Source organism: Falco cherrug, chromosome 6, assembly GCF_023634085.1.
Source record: "Falco cherrug isolate bFalChe1 chromosome 6, bFalChe1.pri, whole genome shotgun sequence".
NCBI lineage: Eukaryota > Metazoa > Chordata > Aves > Falconiformes > Falconidae > Falco > Falco cherrug.
The window spans coordinates 69,147,402-69,162,266 of record NC_073702.1 but is presented as its reverse complement, the minus strand read 5'-3'; positions in this window follow the sequence as shown (position 1 = coordinate 69,162,266).

The following is a 14,865-nucleotide window of genomic DNA, read 5'->3' as shown; positions in this document are numbered from 1 at the left end:
TTTCATCAATATATATATTTGTAGTTATATACCATTTATTTTTTTCTTGTGGAAAGAACAGTACTTAACAATAGTATTTTTCATGTATCTGCTAAATTGCATTAGGATACTTCATCTTAATGTATGCATAATATTTTAAGAAGATACTTCTACTTTTTTTTTTTTTTAATTACTGATCATCTACTGATAATATTCCTTTTGCTCTCTTTAAAACAGATTGTACATAAAAACCTTAATTCCTTTCCTCAAAACCACAAAGATATGAAGTTCTGTTGTAATTTAAGATGTTCTTTTCCCTCAGGATTGCAAGGTATGTTACTCATATTTCAGGAACTGATAACACTTTCTATGATAATTTGTTAGCATGAGTAATGTTACTTTCTCAGCCTACTTACTACTTTGTTGTTTATGTTTGGCCAATGAGAATATTAGCTCTTTTTTACAATAATATTGCACTGGTGACAATGTTGTTAGTCATCCTCTTCTCTTTTTCCCTCTAAAAGACATAATTTCCATTCCATCTGTATGACCCTTATTTCTTTTTCTAGGTGATTAAATATTTTCTTTTAACATTCATTAAAATGCTGTTTGCTTAGGTTGACTCCATTTCTCCTATATGACTGCTGAGTCCTTCCTTTGCCTTCTTGGTGTTATCCAGAAATCATAAACAGTGAAGTTACATTAACTTTCTCATCACTTATGAAACTATGAATGGCACCAGCCTCTCTAGAGCATACAGCATTCTCAAATTTCCTATAATTCAGTGAAGATTTCACACTGCCTGCTTTTTGGTTTTCTCTAAGAAATTTTTAGATATTTACTGTGTATTATTAATGAAGACTCATATCAGGGTTTCTGATACATAACTGATAGTAATTTATTCTACACCAGTCTTTTAAAATTACATTGACATTCATCTATTGTATACCATTCTTTAGTTATTTTGTAACAAAACAGATATTAATATTTCTCCAAAGTTAATAGAAACATAGAATAGCTATCACTACCTGAATCATCCTGTTTGCCCTTCCTGAATATTTTGTACAGCATTAGCTCTATGTCTGTTTAATGAAATGTCTGTAGTATATCAACATTCATTAAAAATAGATTTCAGCAAGCCACATATCTTCTTATTCAGCTTTTTTATAAGTCCTGCAAGCAAGTTATCACAACCTGATGATTTAAATTTTTTTATCCCCTATAAATCCTCATTGGAATATCACATTCCTTTACTAATGGAAAATAACGTGCTTTATCATTTTTTATGTGATATATTCATGTTTCTCTCCAAATACATAAATTATTTGTTGAAAATTTTTACCTGTTCTATCAGCACTTTCCTAATCATTGTGAAAAATGTTATTCCATCTCTTTTCTTATAAGATTATGTTATTTCTAAGAGTTCTTGTGTTCCTATCATAATTTGAAAGCATCTGTTTTTTTACCTCTCCCAACATTGCATTTTCCTTGTTGTCTTCAGACTTGCTTGAAAATTATCTCCATTCACTAACTGGGCTGGAGTTTATCTGCTGTTTTCTGTTATTTGTATTATAGTTCTTGTTCCTAACATTCTTTCTTATACAATAATATATGTTACAAGACCATACAGATTAATTATGTTAGGTGTCTTGGACCAGGTTCAAGAACAATAATTTATCATAACCTCTGGTTAGGCAAGCTATACTTAAGAATGGAGGTTACTTTCATACAAATGCATGTTTAGTTATTAATTTATTTAGATAGATAAAAGTATAATGTTCAGAGAGCATAAGCAGTTTTCATTCCATATTTTAATTGTGGAAAGATCTTAAGAAAATGAGCAGATATAATTCTTTAATGATATCATATGCATATTTCATTCATTGACAGCTCGTGATGCATTTGATGCATGCTAAATTAAGTTCATGTTTATTTTAATTTCTTCTGCTTTTCATTTTATTTTTCTATTACTTTTTCTTTTGAGTACTTTTGTTTTCTTTATCTGCATCAATACATCTGTCACCCTAAGCAACAAAATGTGTAATATTTAGGATTCTTTTTTTCTCACTTTTTCTGTATCCCTCTTAATTTTTAGATTTTTCTTTTGTAATTTAAAATAAATGTGAAACATACCTTTCTTAATTCTGAAATTAAATACTAACTGAAAAGAAAAATATGAAAGTGGGAAAACAAACTAACAGTAGGTGAGATTGTAATGTATTCAGAGACAAAATGAAAGGAAGTGGAAAGAAGAGTGATTTAATACAGATTATTAATTAATTATTCATTTTTTCTTTAATTATAGACTTAATATTTTTTAATTGTATAGGAGTCAAAAAGTTTCCATTGAAGTTTTTCTGTAAATATATACCTACATGCTTATTTGAGTAATTCCATTCAAGTCACTGAAAAAAAAAAAAATCAAACCACAAACCACACCTGAGGATTTACGCGAATATGTATATACATAAAAAACTGCACAATAACCTCATCTGTCTGGATTAGCTGTTTTCAGTACTGTGCTTTCAGAAACTGGACTAGCAAAATCCATTACCTGTGTTTTCATCTAAATGCTTCCATACACAATAAAATATATTACCTCAACATACAGTTTAATTAACTATAGTATCCATCATTGACCAAGTACAATGTCATTTGCTTAATGAAACATTTATTTCTAGTTCTGTAACCAAAACATAACCTTTAAATTTATTAAAGTAGTGTATAGCCTTGATTTTCTGATTTGTCTAATTCTAAGATATTTCCATAAAATGTAAAAGTGCATAGCAATTATTCAGTATAGTAAGATTTTTTTCCTGAAACCTGTTTTCCTCCAATGATCAAGGAATAACAAGTAGAAGTTTTCTGCAACACGATACATTAGATAATATTAAACTGTAAATAGAAACTTTTAATATATCTTCTTTTTAAAATGGGTAAAATAAAATGCCTTTTCTTCTCGGTGCTACAAGATTTCCCTTTGTACTTGTGCATATAAGGATGTATCTTCCCAGGCATGTCTGTGATACTTAGAAATAATTATAAAAATAAAGCTTCAGTAGGCTGCACTGTGCAGAAACATGAATATGAGTTTACAAAATCATAATAAGAATGAAAACTGGAACAGGAGAAGAGCTCACTGCAAGGTTGGTTGCTGGTAGCAGCTCACTATCTGGCCTGACTATCTCAGATAATCCCAAATTAGATCACTCCTGCTCCCTCTACTTCATTTGTAGTGCAGAGGGGAAAAAAAAGAAGGAAAAAAAAAAGGAAGAAAAAAGCGCATATGCTAATTGTAAACATTAAAAGGAGAAATAATTTGAAAAACTCAGTCTAATTAGCTTTCCTATTTTTAAGGCTCTGCAACCTGTAGCTATGTTTTCTTGTGTTACAAAAAGCTTACACACTGACTTGTGGCTCAGTTACAGAACAGCCTCAAACATATCTAAAATGACCTTGCAGAGCTTTAAATAAAACTTTAAAAAGTGTTTACAGATCTAATCTTTGACTGGAAACAAAGACAGCTCTGAGTTAGGAGCTGATTAACACAAATAAGACACTCCAGGAGTGTGGGAGGTTTATCCATCATTTAGAACATTTTAATTAAGACCACAATGAAATTCTGCCACGTATTAGTACTTTGCATTCCAGATTATAGCTAAAACATTGGTGAAATCTCTGGAAAAAAAACCCAAAACCAAAATATACAACACAAAACATTAATTCTCTCTTCTCTGAAAGACAGAATCAATAAAATAAAATCACTTATGTTAGTCTCAAAAAAAAAGAGATTCAGAAAGCTGTGGACCAAAACCAGTAGGCTGCAACATACGGTAATTTGTATCACAGCTATGGGAAATAGAAAATAAGTGGTTTAAAGAAGCAAGAAATTCACAGCAGTTAGTGAAATTGACAGAAGTCTTAAACATACATTTTGTATTCTACAAAAGTCAAAGGAAATATGCCTATCTGGTAGTCTCCTGCTTCTGTTTGCTTTATTCACTGTTGAGCTTCCCATTTGGTGCCATTTTTTAAGCCTATGCAATAAACTTTTCAGAATCACTTCACAAGAAGCAGAAACAAATCCCTAAGCATCTTTGTTTATTTATGGAATGGGAAACTTTTTTACCATACACTGGACATTAAGTATGTTTTTCAACGTTACAGCCCTGCCAGGATTAGAAGAAATGGCCCATTTTTCAAATGCCTTTTCTCATTATTCCAGGTAAATTTTCTTCTAGCATGTGAATTTGCTTCCTAATGAACACTGAAGATTTTTAAGTCATAAGAAACTAATTCCAGTAAGCAAACACGATTCAAACATCTTTATTTCATGAAGACAGCGGATCTGTCAGTCACCTTAGAAACCCCTTTTGGGTAATCCTATTCTCATCTGAACAGGGAGGTGATCTTGCCTGTCTCAGCTTTTATAGACAAATGAGTTTAGAACCTGTGTGAAGCTAGAGGTGTCTGTGATGTGTCTGCACCAGCCTGAAATTCAGGTGGAAATTACTACATGCCTCAGTACGTGAAAAGAAAGACAAAGTTCACTTTGAAGCTGAAAGTCTAGGCATTCTGGAGAGCTTTAAGTTAATATCTTTTATGAATTTGTCTTTTCTTCTTTTTAATTTTGAAACATTTATTTTTTTCAATAACCTTAGAGTCATTCTGATAATTGGTGAATTTAGGGCAGCATTTTGGACATTGCCCCGCCAAAACAAAACCCTTCAAAACCACAAATGGGCCAAGACAGAAACTATAAAAGGAGAATGTGAAGCATAACAAAGGCATAATATTATAGTGCAGCTGATATTGAGGAAAAAAAGAGAACAAATAAAAAATATAGGGTGAAAATCAGTTCTTATCTGAATATTTGTTATCTTGTTTCCCACCTGCATAAAATATTAATAATTCCCTTCAGCTATAAATTAGGACTGTATTTGAGGTCTTCACAGTAGAATAAAAAAAATGTTCTAACTATATAAGATGGTAATATGCAGGTTCTTACATCTTGTGAATGCTCTTGTTTATATCACCATTGAATGTGGTTTCATTTGATAATCATATTCCTGTAATGTAATAACTACTATTAGATAAAAATAACCAATACAGGTGACAGGGATTTCTTTTCGATTTTGTTTTGGTTTGTTTCATTTTTTGCTTGTTTAGTTCATTTTCGCAGAGTGTTGGTGAAATGACTATGGGTTCAGCAATGTAAATTCTTGGTAATACGTTTCTAAAACGCCAAGAACATTTCGTCTTTAGGCCTATAACTTTAACAAGAATTAATTGTTGTTAGCATAGGAATTATAAACAATTAAGATAATATTCCAGCTACATTTTTAAATGAGATAACTTCCTCAAGAAAAAGAACTCTAAAGTGAAGATTCTTTTTCTATTAAATGTTGATGTGTTAGATTACTTTCATTTCCTATTTATGTCTTATTTATTTCATATTTTTACAAGAAAAGTTGCCAGAGCTGTAGCATGAATCACAGGAAGCAGTTACACAGAAAATATAATGGGTTTTTTAAGTGTAAGAACTTATGTCTCATCCAGAGATCAAATTCTATCCCCGTAAGATTTAGCCTTGATTTCTTAGTTGTTTGTGAACCTTCAAAATTTCTTCGATTACTATGAATCAAGATGATGGTTCAATTAAAGACACATATTTTCTTTTGCCTTCTTAAAAACATATGAATGGTTCTTTTTTTTCTTTGGTAAAAAGACTTCCCTGTAGTGGATGTGTGTTCTACAACATACATGGCTTAGTGCAGTCATTGAAACATTTCAGGTAAATGTCTCTTTCCAAGGCCATCCACAGAAGGGTATTTGTATGAAAGGCAGAAAGAATGTAGTACTCAGCTCCAGATGCAGACTTGTTGAGATTTGTTTAAGATTATCACATCAAGGTGTTTACAGTGTAGGGTTTAGGGTTCAATCTGAGCTAGACACCTATGTTTTTATATCAACGTGCCTGAATGTTTGCTAAATAGCTACACTCCCTTTATAGGCAGTGACTTTTACACATTTAATAGAATCTGGACACTGGTTCGGCTAATTCAATTACTTGCCTATGCATAAGCATCTAGTCCTCTCTGTGACTCCCTAAGAAACGCGAGACGTATATACAGGGATTACAGATATCAGATGTAAGAGATATCTGAAACTTTCTCCAGTAGGAGATCAAGACAAATACAGCAATACAAATAGGACTAAACCCCTATTTTCAAGCACTTGAATCTCTCCCTAGAGGGGCTCGGTAGCTTGTGCACAAGGTGCATCTGGGTTTGGCCTTTGGCCATCAGTCCACAAAGCAATGACCTCCTGTTTATCTTTCGTCGTATGAGCCAGTGGGCATCTTAGGGTGTAGAGGAATGAAGCTGGGTTAATTAACATTGATAATACACAGCTGTGGGCTGGCTTCAGGGGTGGTGGGTTGGCTGATGTAGATAAGGTGCAGCTGTGGCTGGTTCCTGTTAAGTGGTTAAATAGCTCTAAGGGGAACAGCCAATGGAGGGAGATCTGGATGAGGAGAGACAAGAAGGGGACAGCAGAGGGACTGGCATGAAGAAACAACATGAATAGTAGATGGACCTTTGAGACATTATGGGGGATTGGTGGCTGTGCCGGGGCAAGGTGTGCCAGTTATTTATTGTAGTTAACTTGGTATGTGATGGAAAAGGACCTTGTTGCAGCTGGCTGGTTTTGAGAGTGCTGCAACACTAGGGTAATTCAAAAACCACTAGATTCCCACATATAGGAAATTAATATTTTCTACTAGTTATTTAAGGAGAGCAAAACTGTGTTGTAGACTCCAGCAATGATAGCCACCAATTCTTTATTGAGTATAATAGAGCTTAGACATCCAACTCACTTGTAGATCCTTATGTTATAGATAACTAATTGGTTACCTGAATCTGCAGCTGAATCTTGCCAGAAGTATCTAAGAAGGGATCAGCATATAAATGCTTGCAGACTCCAGTCAGCTTTGAGGACTATGGGATATCCAGCACAGATCCCTGTAAAATGAAAGGCTTATAGGGTTCAACAAGCAGGGCTTTTCTCAATCACAAAGTATTTTAGAAGCAGAATCATGCAAAAATAAACTTGTACAGCATCTTGGCTTGTTTGAACAGTCTGATTATGTCAATGCTAGTAAATTAAATTGTTTTTACAGTTTAACAGTCTAGATGATCATATACCAGTGTATAAGAACTGTTTAATATGATCTTACATATATAGCCACTCTGTTTCAGATTAGGTATTCAATTAGCTTGTGGCTTGGCCCATTAAAATAAGTTGTCTGTCCTAGACAGTGCATTAGGAAGAGTTTAAGACCAGCAGTGTCGGAATTTTGGATGAGTAAATTAATGCTAGTATGATTGCTACTTGCAGTGTGCTTTAAGTATACATAATGCTTACTGCAGGGACATTGCAGAAACTAAATTGTATTAATTGTATATATCTGTTATCTATATAGTAAAATAGAAAATGGTTTTCTACAAAAGAAAAAGGGAAAGTAATTTTTTAAATTATTTAATTCCTATATTCTGTAGGGAAACAATACATATATTTATCACAGATTTTTTTGGCATTTTTTCAATTTCTCACTGAATGTGAAAACTATTCAGTCAGAGTGTTTAATGCAAAACAGCCTTGCAAGACAATTCTATTTAAATATTTTCAGAATAACTATAATTTACCAGTTTGTGTCAAGAACTTAACTGTTCTGTTCTAGTAGGCATCTGTCCTTTCAAGTTACAATGGCAGAAACATAGTCTCCATCATGCTATGGCTCCTTCTCTTGCAATCTATCTCTTTCTGAGTTGTTATAACACTTGAACTTAGTGACATCTGTCTTCTGTAATTGTAACATTTGCCAACTTGCCAGTTCCTCTTATATGTAGAACAAGCTTGCCTCAGTTCCAAAAACAAGAGAAAATAAATTCATGGTAGAAACTACATGAGACTAAATGCATCTGGTTGGCAGCAATTTAAGAAAAAGGCATAATATGTGAAACTGAGTTTTGTGTTCCTCGTATTGATACTGAGAAAAGTTTTAGAAGGCCTTTTATTTTATCATAACAAACCAATTTATCTCTGTAGATAATTTCAAATGGTTTGCAGGTCTAAGGTATTGATATTAGAGGCTATGATACTACAAAAAAACCCAATTTATTTCCAACCTTCAAATATATGTATATAAATTCAATACATAACAGGCTTTTTAAAAAGTGAAAATTGGTTGAATGATATCCTGTGAAGATTTTCATAGTTTAGATAGTGTCAAGAATTGTCTTAAAGTCAATGAAATCTGTTGTCTGGAGCTTAACTGACTAAACTCAATATCTCTTAAATATAGCACCATCTGAGGATGTATTGTTCACCCATTTTCTTAAAAGCAGGAGGCCATGCTCTGTGGTTTTGAAATTCATGCAATAGAACAAATGCTTTTCAATAAAGTTTCATATCTAAATTTCTTCTATAATTATATATTTCAGCTTTTACTATTTACCAATCAACAGTAATATATTTAATTTTAAAATAGTTTTATTTAAATTATATTTCTAAGGTATATAGTGTGATTTCTAAAGTTGATTTACATAAAAATTTTCTCAGTCATTACTGTAGAAATGAAAATATAAGGCATTAAGGAGACTCCAGTTCACCTCTATTAAGCTAGTCTTAATATACATGACACTCTTTTTAGTACCTTTGACATTCAGACCCTGCGGGAAAGAAGTGGGAAAATGCAGTTATTGCTGTAAATCAATCCTTTTCTCTATCAGAAATACTCATAAAAGATTGCACCATGCTGTTAGATTGCACAAGAACTGATCCATACAGTGAAGTGCCAGGAGCTCTCACGCAGACAGCCTTGGTGTGCAGCTTGGAGTGCCAGCAAAATGTCACATCTCAAGTTGGTGGCAGGAAACTCTGAACAAAGCCCTGAAGAGAAGAAATTTTTAGCTTTAAACTAGATGAGCTTAATCTGTTGGCTATCCAACAAATGTAAGTAAAGAAATATTCCCTGTGATTATCTGGAATGAGTTGTAAATTCTGAGTTTGACATGTAGCCTAGCTGTAGGAATGCTGACCATATGGGTAAATTAAATGTTCACTTATATGAAGTGCCTTTATATTTATAGAGAATTAATAAAATGAAAATCCATACATGACAAATTCATTGATTATATCATGTAATTATTTTCTGTTAAACTTTCTAACTTCTAAACCCAGGAATGGATGGAGAGGGATAGGGATAGAGATATATATTTGCATGTATAAAATAAGAAGTATGCAAATTTTCTAAAAGTTAAAGGAAAAAACAATAATTTTTTTGTATCTTAATTAAAAAACTCTGTGTGTCTCTTTATTTGAACATGAAAGAAATAAGTATGATGGGCTAATGTACTTCATTCCCATATGTGCTGGTTTTGGCTGGGGTAGAGTTAATTTTCTTCATAGTAGCTGGTATGGGGCTGTGTTTTGGATTTGTGCTGGAAACAGTGTTGAGAATTCAGGGATGTTTTCATTATTGCTGAGCAGTGCTGACACAGAGCCAAGGCCTTTCCTGTCTCTCACCCACCCCACCAGTGAGGGGGCTGGGGGTGCACAAGGAGGTGGTAGGGGGCACGGCCAGGACAGCTGAACCCAACTGACCAAAGGGATGTTCCATGCCATATGATGTCATGCTGAGCATATAAAGCTGGGGGAAGAAGAAGGAAGCCGAGGACATTCAGACTGTTGGTGTTTGTCTTCCCAAGTAACCATAATGCACAGTAGTGCCCTGCCACCCTGGAGATGGCTGAACACCTTCCTGCTGATGGGAAGCAGTAAATGAATCCTGTGTTTTGTTTTGTGTATGTCTTCTATTTTCCCTATTAAACTGCCTATATCTCAACCCGTGATTTTTCTCACTTTTACTCTTCTAATGACGTGCGGAATTAAACTGTATAACTCGAAAGTTATAAAGTAGGTATGTTTATTGCGCGCAGATGCACGGGGGATCGCTCCTCCACAAGCGTGCATGCCCGAAGTGACGAACCATCTTACATTTATACAATAAAACAAATGAATATTCAATTAACACTTATACATATTTGTTACCTAAGCCCCCTTACTCTCGCTTCATATGTTAATTAGCTTATCAGTCCTTTGCCTGGAATGTGGTGGTCTTGCAGGTTTTTAGGTGATTCGTGTCCTTGTGACCACCTGATCTTCTCCAGCAAGACGACTTAGCACTCCCTCTAGTTAACATTGGAATGTCTCTCATTCTTTTCTCATCCTTTTTATCAATAGCCTCTTTATTAGAGGAAGAAGGGTAGGTGTCTCCTCAAAGCTGTGTGACTATGTGACCATACACCACACCCATGACCAGTCACCATACCCACATACCTTGAGCAGACATATACAATCACGACTGATGTCCACTGTCCCCATTTCACACTATTTCTCCATATCACTAATCTCTCCCTCATTCTGCAGAGGGGAAGTGAATGAGTGGCTGTGTGGTGTTTAGGTGCCAGCAAGGGTTAAACTGTGATACCATGGATCACAGAAAAAAAAATTAAAATTAAAGCCCAAAATGAAAGCAATCAATAAAATCTAAATAGATTTACATGTGGAACTCAAGAGGCCAGATCTGTGTACTTCTGCTAAAATTTTATTCCATAAATGCATACCTTAGTTAAATGTACTTTCAATGCATTTTAAAACCAAGTGAACCATTTATGGGAAATCAACTGGACTTCTCCTTTCCTCTCCACTAAAGCTGAGTCTTAAGAAGAATGAGTTATGAGACTGAAGGGTAAAATTAATAAAACTGATTTACTGTCTGATGAACCAAGTGAAAATTTAAGGTGTTTGGGGAGAATGAAACTGGATGCAATTTAAGGTATCAGGGAAAGCTTTATACTCATTGCTAGAAATAAACTGGGCTGCATAACTTGAAGAGAGTTTGAGTCAGAGTGAAGGAGCCAAAGCTCTGCAATTGGCAGCTTTAGGTGCTTCTAAAATAAAAGGAGTCAGGAAATGTAACGCCATTCTCAAAACAGGTTATTAAATAATGTCTTGGTGAGCAGGCAAATAAAACAGAAATAAGCATTTTGAGACCACCAACTCATACACAAAGTTTTAACCTGCATATTTTAAATGGAGAAGGGAAGCTGGAATTCCACTATGGGTGAGTTTATTACATTACCTCTTTTCCAGTTTTTTCCTCCAGAAATCAAAAGGTTGTAGATCTGGAATATTCACATCTTTTTCCACCTATCCAAGTGTCTTCTCAGTGTGTATCACAGAAATTCAGGGTACGCAGCAGGAAAATTAAGTAGATATATCATAGGAACTTTTGAGTGGAGGGAATTTTCTAATATGTGTATGAATGTTTTATAAATTCTGGAAAAGTTGTTCTGCTCTGATAAACTGAAACTATCATCTGGACTATTCAAATACTGCCTGTCATTTTAGATTATGTGGTCCAGATATCAGGTAGGATCAGAAATCAGATTCTCAAGGGATTACTACCAAAGAAGTGTTACATTTCCATAAATATGTTACATAAGCTGAAATGGGACAACAGGACATAGAAATTAATTATATATTAATCTGATGTAAAATTGGACTTTGTCACATGGAAATATTAAGAAACAATGCTGTAAGTCTCAGTGTTAAAGGCTTTCATGGGCCTTGAAGTGCAAAACTCTCTCAGTTCCTCTTGCCCCATACCTTCAACTCCAGATAGCTTTACACTCAGATATTTCACAGCACTTCATCAAGGATATCTCACTGGAGTTAAACAATAAAGGGTTTTTTTTGGCATAACCAAATGGAGAATAAGATCTCCATAGAATCCCAGATATCCCATATGCACATCCATTTTATTACAGAAAGTAGAAAAGCTTCTAAGCCCCACATCCTTTTTACTGCAACTTTGGATGCTTCATTCAGAGGAGGTTTGACTGACACTCAGGAAAGTGTGGAATTGCAGTAGTCTCATATTTGTTTTGAAAATGAGTGTAGGTGCTAGGGACACTGGAGTAGCAAAGAGATGACTAATACGCATGGTTTACATTATTTTTACTAGGTTAGAGAAAATATGAACTTAGTTTTGTGATCTTGTTGTAGTCCTCGGTAGAAGGTTAGTTCAAATCCCACCACACAACTCAACACAAATCTGACAGCCTTGGCACAGAGAACATGTAGGCAACCAGTATTAGAGCAGCACGGCTGTTTTAAGTCAGGAGTGAAGTGCCTTTTGATGCTAAAACGGCACAGAGTAACTGCTGAGAGACGAATTTTGTCTTTAAGCAGCAAAGGTATTTATTTTGTGCAACGTTGGGGAGCTAGCCGATCCGTACCAGACAAGAGAGCTCCGAAGTTTTCAGTGAAAAGGTAGGTGTTTTATACAGTTTCCATGAGAGGTTACACAACATCTTTACATACATACTCATTTGATTTTGACACCTAATCATTCCGGTCACAATAGGTGGGATCTAGGTGGAGCAGACCTTTCAATTTTCTTTGTTCAACGATTTCCTGACTTGATGGTCTCCTTATCTCCATCGGGTGCTCACCTTATCTTTTCTAATTATTCAGAGTACATTCCTTTCTCAACACAAACAGAGCATCACCCAGAGCATTGTACCAAACTCATCCTGACTAATCTTTGTATTTTAAGACCTTGTTACGTTTCACTTGTGCAGAGATGTATGGAGATGTTAATGCACAGCACCTGTCAGCGCTGTGCCTTGAACCAGCCTGTACTATAACTCTCATTTTCATGAACAGTAATATCCCCTAAACTTACAAAGAAATATAAATGCAATACTTTTTTTTCCCCTAGCCCAAATACAGTTTATTCTTTATGAATATACAGGTGTTTCTTTGTAGTATACTTTTAAACCAGGAAGCTGTCAAGAGTTAAGTAAATGGTAGATGGAATATATGCAAGGTGCTTTTGGAAAGAAAAAAACCCCAAAAACCCAAAAAAACCCACACCACTAACCAAACCTCAAAACTAAAAAAAAACCCAAAACCAAACTTAAATATGAACATAAACCATTTCCTAAGGCTTCTGAAATACGTTGTGCTGGTTCTGAAAATCTTTGAAGTCCCCTTGAGGATCTCCACTGTAAAGTAACGAGTGAATTTGCTTTACCACCCCCAGGGGCATGGTTTTCTAGATTTTCTGCTAGTAAAAAAAATATTAAAATAGTACATACATATGAGGGAAGAAAAATATCTGATATGAATTCAAACTCAGTGAGATTTCAGAACTGGATAGATTAAGAACCTTCACATTTACATCACAAATATTTTTGCTCCAATTTTTTTCACAGAAGATATTTAAAAGAAAAGCTATGTTTATAATTTTTCATATTTATCAGTTTAGATTTTTTCTTAAATGTTTTGGTCCTATTTTATTAATAAAATACAACTAATATTCTGATTGCTGTATAAATTAAAGATGTATAAGATCACAAATAAGCATTAATATAGTTTTAAAACAGTAACACTAAAAATGTTAAAACATCACTGATGTGCATTTTCTTACTATGAAGTAATTTTAATTTTCAGCTTGCTTATTTGCTTCTTATACCATTTTCTAATATTGAATTAAAAATAATTTATTCATATTTGTGGTCATTCTTGGTTATAATGTTCTATGCATGAGTTTAAAAAAAACAGTGAACAATCTTGCAACTGGGATATGAAATATCAATATGGCATTGCTTTTTTATATGCTTCTATAAGACACATTAGTATTCTTGTCCTGCATATAGCTTATAACATCTCAAAATGCATATCATTACATTGTTCATATCCATACTCTTGAAATGGGCTTGATAGATAAGGCTTAGTAAGACAAAAGAAAAGATTTGTTTGTGCAAAGATTATGTTAAACTTGCTGGAAGCAGTAGTGAAATCTCAGGAGAAGAAATAAAAAGCAAGCAGGCAATCTGTGCGTCTCTCATCTCCCTGCAGTTCCTAGAGGTTACATATAAGAAGATTAGGAAACAACACACAGACACAATTGAAAAGCTTCTTAATGAAAACAAATTTGCCATGTTTGATGGCTTATATATATCATCATTTTTCTGACAGCAACATAATGTGGAAAGACAATTTAATGCAATAAGGAGTTTTTACTTTCTAAGCAAATATTTCTTGCTTAGATAGCTTGGGATAGTTCTCTTAGAAAGAATTGAAATGACATTGGAATAACCCAGTTCCAGTGCTCCTAAGAAGCACATAGGCACTGATGGAAGTGATACTATTCTTTTGAAGGTTATTTGATTTTCCCAGTGAAATATCAGAAAACAAAATATCTTGAATGTTGGTCAATATAGGATACCCATGGGCACTGTCATGACACTCTTATTTAGGCAAAACTGGTTAGCACACACATCAGACATTTGAGACAGAAAGCTGAAGAAACCATATCCAATCCATCCCTTTGCAAAAGCAATCCTAACTGGTTTAAGCTGCAGAAAAATACTCATGCTGTGTTAAACTTTCTTATGTTCAGCTTTACAGCAGTACTTCTCAAAAATACTTTGTAGATTGTCTTTATAAAACTATTAATATATATTACAGACTTGTCTGCTTTCTGTAATCTTTATGCCTGGCTATTCACGTATTTGGTATCCCTTAAAATGAACAGCTTTCCTTGAGCTTGTAATCCCTTTTTTCCGTTTTATCAGGGCTTACTTTATAGTGGTTAAATCTGAATTTCCTGTGTGATTCTGAAACCAGGAGTAAATCAGACAAGAGTAAGTAATTTGCTTAATTTATTGTTCATTTAACTTGTGTGCCAAACAGATTTCACATCCTTTTAGACTAAGATTTGCACCACTTCCACTGGCTTTGGCTGAAGTT